Source organism: Lactuca sativa, chromosome 5 (assembly GCF_002870075.4).
Source record: "Lactuca sativa cultivar Salinas chromosome 5, Lsat_Salinas_v11, whole genome shotgun sequence".
NCBI classification, from domain to species: domain Eukaryota; kingdom Viridiplantae; phylum Streptophyta; class Magnoliopsida; order Asterales; family Asteraceae; genus Lactuca; species Lactuca sativa.
In genome coordinates, this window is record NC_056627.2 from 341,577,086 (window position 1) to 341,582,690 (window position 5,605).

The 5,605-nt window shown below is 34.6% G+C and overlaps 1 long non-coding RNA gene across 1 annotated transcript; it reads left to right on the forward strand.

The window, feature by feature from the left end:
• Positions 1–403: 403 nt before the first annotated feature.
• LOC122198166 (uncharacterized) lies at positions 404–2,174 on the forward strand. The gene is made up of 2 exons (XR_006192048.2): positions 404–533; positions 1,542–2,174. It is a non-coding gene; the product is annotated as an uncharacterized LOC122198166 (long non-coding RNA).
• The last annotated feature ends 3,431 nt before the right edge of the window (positions 2,175–5,605 follow it).

A 5,605-nucleotide genomic window follows, 5' to 3' on the forward strand; every position in this document is an offset into this window, starting at 1 on the left:
TTGATTAGTATTAAACAAATGGCACCACTTTTTTTTTTTTTTTTTTTTCATTTTTTTTTTATTTTTTTTAGAAATAGGAACGAAAATTCCATTTAATTTCAACCATACAATTATAAAAATAAAGGGTGCATATTTTTCCTCACACTCCTCCCTATTTTTCTAATCCTCACCCGATCATATATATATATATATATATATATATATATATATATATATATATATATATATATATATATATATATATATATATATATATATATATATATATATATATATATATGCTAATTTGAATGTGAAGATGGTTGTGTGTGGTAGCTTTCCACCGTGGTGCTTTGTTCTGTTGTTTTTAACATGATTCATTGCATCCATGTACGCTCACTGTGGTTGCCACTACATGTCACACCTCTTATCCTTAACAAGATTATTGACAACCGACCAATCTGGTTCTATTTATACTTGCAAACTTAAACATAAATATGGTATTTAAAATCCGAACTTGCAATTTAAGGGAGTACACTAAAAACAAATCTCTGGTTAGTATGTATTTTTATTTGTTTTTGAAAAAATACATTATTTAGATATGATTTTGTTGTGATTTTAGTTTTTGTGTTATGTAAAATGTTTTTATTATTATTAAATTAGGAGGACCCGAGACTTCCTCTCTTGAAACTGATCATCATCACCCTCCCCAACCTTTTCATCTTCTTCATGAAACACCTCTTTTGCCACTAAACCTAGAGGGAACCTCCCCGTTGAGAACTCAGGCGACCCTTGTAAATACATCTCACACCACGTGGTTTACCTTTTTCCTTATGCACCATCCCTAAGAACAATACATGCTAATCATAACACACCTCATATATTTCGATAAAGTCGTGTTTATCATCAATTTGTAGCTCCTTGTGTTTAGAGTTGATTTCGAGATCAAATGTATATCAAATGTAAATGATTTACAGGTAGTGCTTGTTGAAATATGTAACAAATTTGATGATGAAAGTAATCGGTAATAACTTATCCTATTGTTAAAAGTGGTCATCTATAAGTTAACAAAATCTATATCAATATCATGGTAGACAATATCATATTATTGTAAATGTTAGATAGAAAGTACTTCGGTCATCTAAGAGTTACAGATTTTGTAACTTTGTCAACTATTATTGTAATGAAAAAACCAATGATGTTTGATTATATACATGTCGATTTACAAATTACTCATGAGAAATTTGTTAAATTAAAAGTTGTTATGCGAACCTTGAAAAAGAGTTGGTTATTTCTAGGGAGGAAATATCAAAGTATAACAAAACAATATAACTTATATAAATGAAAATATTTTTATAATTGATGCTCGACACCACACATGGTTATGTCCTTTGGGACATATTCCATGTCTCCGTTGTTTTTCTCTATTTGGGATTGTACTTTACCTTTTGATATTGTCATATTTATACATATAATTATGTATTATTTTAATTCATTTGAGTTATATTTTAGTTAAATACAAAGATATTTGATATTTATATAGTTTAAATTATATTTTGTAGTCAAAAAGGAAATTCTCAAGAAAAAAGGGCTGAAACTGAAGAAAGCTGGAAACTTTGAGGTTGGAGAATATATTAAGAGGAAAAAGAGAAGAAAAATTGAGTATACTGAAGCTCCCACGTCGTAGATAACTGCATCCCATGACGTGGCATTTGGAATCTTCTCGATGCGTGAATGGAATAGCTTCTCACGATGTGAAAATCTATTGGTCACGACGTGACGACGTGTTAATTATAGAGCATCTCCAGCATGCATGGAAGCCTTGGCGCATACAAGATTATTATGTTTCTCACGACGTGGAACTTATATTGTCACTACGTGAAAGCTGAACGAGGGCACATATAAATAACGACTTCTAGGTCGAAATCAGGAGACTTTTGGCTTTAGAGTCGCGATTGAAAACTGAGTACAACCCTTCTAAGAACCCTTGGATGGAAAAAGAAGATTAAAGATAAAGAGTTTAAGAGATTAGAGCAAGAATACTACATAATCCATTCGGTTTGCCTAGATTTAATCATGTTTAACCTAGCTTTCTACTTGATTGTGTGTTTTTCTTCTGTAATTATGGGCTAACACCCTTTAATGGTCATTTAGATTAGATAATCCCTAATAATATGTGTTAGTTTCTTTGTTCATGTATTATTGAAGTTGGTTTAGCTTGTGTTTGATAAATCATTACCTACTATGTTAAAGTTTCTATCTTTACTGCTTTTCTCTCAAGTTTTGTGTAGTTAGATGACCACTTTGATTACATAATCTTGTTGCCTAGTTGTTTATGGCCATTAAATTGCTAGAGCTAGTGATTTACCAAATCCTAGATTAGGTCGTAAATTAAACTGTGCTAGAGAGCATTATTTGATCATAATATGTGCTTAGGTTATTTGTCTTGTTCATTGATAATTAATTCTTTTGTAACGCCCGGTTCCTGGTATGTATTTTAAATTAAAACTTTCATTTTTGCAAAGGGACTTGACGATTCGGAGGCCCCAGACTCGTCGAGTAGGAACGTAGGATTGGACGCGTAATTGAAGCCTACTCGATGAGTCGAGAGGTCTCGATTCGACGAGTAGGGCTGCCAGAGTGAAACCCTAATTTTTAGGGTTTGCACCCTATTTAAACACCTTAACTGGCATTAACTACAACCTCCATCACCTCCAAGCCTTATTCGCGAAACCTAAATCCATTTTGAGTGTTCTTGAGCCTTTGTTGTGTGTTCTTGGTGATTTGAAGCTTGAGAAGGAAGAGGAAAGTTTGGGGATTCAAAAGGAGGCAAGTAGATCCAGAGTTTGTGCTGCATTTCCAGCTCATTTGAGGTATAAAGTCTATACCTTGTCTATTCATCTATTAGATCCCTTCATGGAGTAGTTTAGGGCTTTAAGGAACCATTTTTGAAACCATTCATTGATGCAAGCATGTTTGAGGCTAAGACTTCAGATCCATAGCCTTTGAGGGACTCCATGGCATAAAGGTGCCAATTTTATGGCCATGGGAGTCCCATGCATCATATGAACCACTTTTTAGGGCTATTTGAGCTAAATAGCGCATGCATAAACATAAAGTTTGTAACTTTACGTGTTATATAGACCCTAGGAGGCCAGATCTATGTTTTGGATGCATTAAGCCCGACTAAAATCGATTGTATGGAATTAGACTTTGGGGGACTCGACGAGTTATTCATAGGACTAGGTGATTTGGGTCGTGGTTCCCCAACCTTTTTCTTTTACTGAACAAACTTGTTGAGTCTAGAAGATGACTCAGCGAGTTGGACGTGTTTATGGACTTGAAGATCAAAGAACTCGACGAGTCCAAGGATGAACTCGACGAGTTGATAGCAAAATGGCCTGATTTGTATGAAGATGAACTCGAAGAGTTGATGAGCAAAATGTCCCAACATACATGAAGAGGAACTCGACGAGTTGTGAGTGAAGTACCCCGACTCTGTATGAAGGAGAACTCGAAGAGTCCAAGGAAGGACTCGACGAGTTCAAACGGAAAGTCCGAATTCTGTCATGAGGAGAAACTCGGTGAGTTAGAGGGTAACTCGACGAGTTAGATCGTGAGTTCGAGATTCTCTGAATCATGGAACTCGACGAGTTGACGGACAAACTCGGCGAGTTGAGTCAAGCAGAATGTTGACTTGGACCAGAAGGTTGACTTTGACCAGAGGGTTGAACTTTGACATGTCCATTGACCAGAATTGAACCTTAAAGGGGTTATGTGACATCCCCATTTTCACGGCCAGAAAATACCGATTTTGTTTATGCTTTATAAAAATCAGAGTACCCTTTTTAATAAAAATGTTGCGGAATTTGTTCACAGAAAAACATGATAAATACGTTATCAAAGCATTTTCGAAAAAATGTATTTTATTCATTTTAAAACATTGGGATGTCATCGTCAATACAGAAACATAAGCATAAACAGAACTTACATTCATTTACACTAGTGATCTACATCTCTTTTAAATCTCTCGGTGTAAAGCAGTTTCATATCGACACCTTTGATACAAATAAGCTTGAGTGGGTCAGGTTGGGAAACCTGGTGAGTACATAGGGTTTTCAACCCACAATAATATAATTATTATGTTTAAACATCAAACAATCAACCTAATTACCCATCCCCATTATCTTCTTTATTTCTTAAGAATCCGCCCTAAGAATCATCTATCATTCACTCTTTTATTTCTAAGGAATAGGCACGAAGTCCATCGTTGCTAATGATACAATTTTCAATGTTATCTATTAAGCACAACTGCCAATATTATAATTTGGGCACAACTGCCAGAATTGTGACATTCTCTATTAGGCACAACTGCCGATATTGTTCGTTGGGCGCAACTAACAGTGTTATGATGTTTTCTATTAGATGCAGCTGTCGATACTATCCTTAGAGCGTAGCTGCTAGGAGGTTTAGAGTACATCGTAGATCAAAACATCTAAATGTTGTGGCGCAACTGCCAATGCTCATCTATATGGTACTAAGTCCATTGCTGCCAATGTTCACCTATAGGGCACCATGTCCATACTGCCAATGTTCCTCTTTATCAGCTTTCATCCCTCATCATTCATCTACCCATGTTTTACCCAACACATTTTGTAGATATAAAATACATATACAGTTTAAATCATTTAAAACATGTATAAAATCTTTCATCCAGTATGGACAACAAGTATTCAGACAATATGCACACATAGCACGCAATTTATATAAAATACTTCATATCTATGTGTAAGATGAAAATAACTATGCAATCACTTGTTAAAGTGATGATTCTAAACTCGGGAAATGCTTCGCTTCTTAACAATATAATTTCCTTCGACGAAACCTAATATTATTACCACTAGATTTTAGTCTAATATTTATTGCGACTAATTATTAGTCTAGATTCGTCATTAACTCATAGTTTACTTCATGATCTATCATGTAAGGAACAACCAGGTATGATCATATCGGAGGTAGGGTCCGTTTGGTATACGAAGTATACTGTTTGGAAATCCCACTTTAAACACCTCAGTAAATCACAGCCTAGACATCATCCCCGTAAGTAGATCAATCAGTATAACGAATTTGAATCACAGATAAATTTTATTTATAGGTTCATAATAACGATATTATAAGCTATATTTAAAGTAGGGTAGCATAACTTACTTAACTAGGAGTCGGGCTCTGCAGGGGCAAAAATTTGTCGTTGAATCTTTCTAAGAAATATTCTTGCAGCGCTTCAGCGCTCACCTTACTATACTAAAAACTACAGAAAGAGAAGTTGAATCACGAGGGACCGAAATGCTCTGGGGATAAGAAGGGAAATATTCTTGAATCAAGAGAATGGTGCAAGAAATATGAGAGCTAGAGGCTCTTATTTAATAGGGATTGAATTTTCAAAAACTACCCTCCATAGTTTCTTAATGACCTTATAGTTGTATACATGACTAAACACCCATTTATAATATTATTTTAAATAGATTTAATGATATTTGTACTAAACTAATGTCGAAAGTACTCAACACTAGTCTTATAGCGACCGCATCGTCGATACCTTTCTAACGATATATACATAAGTATATAT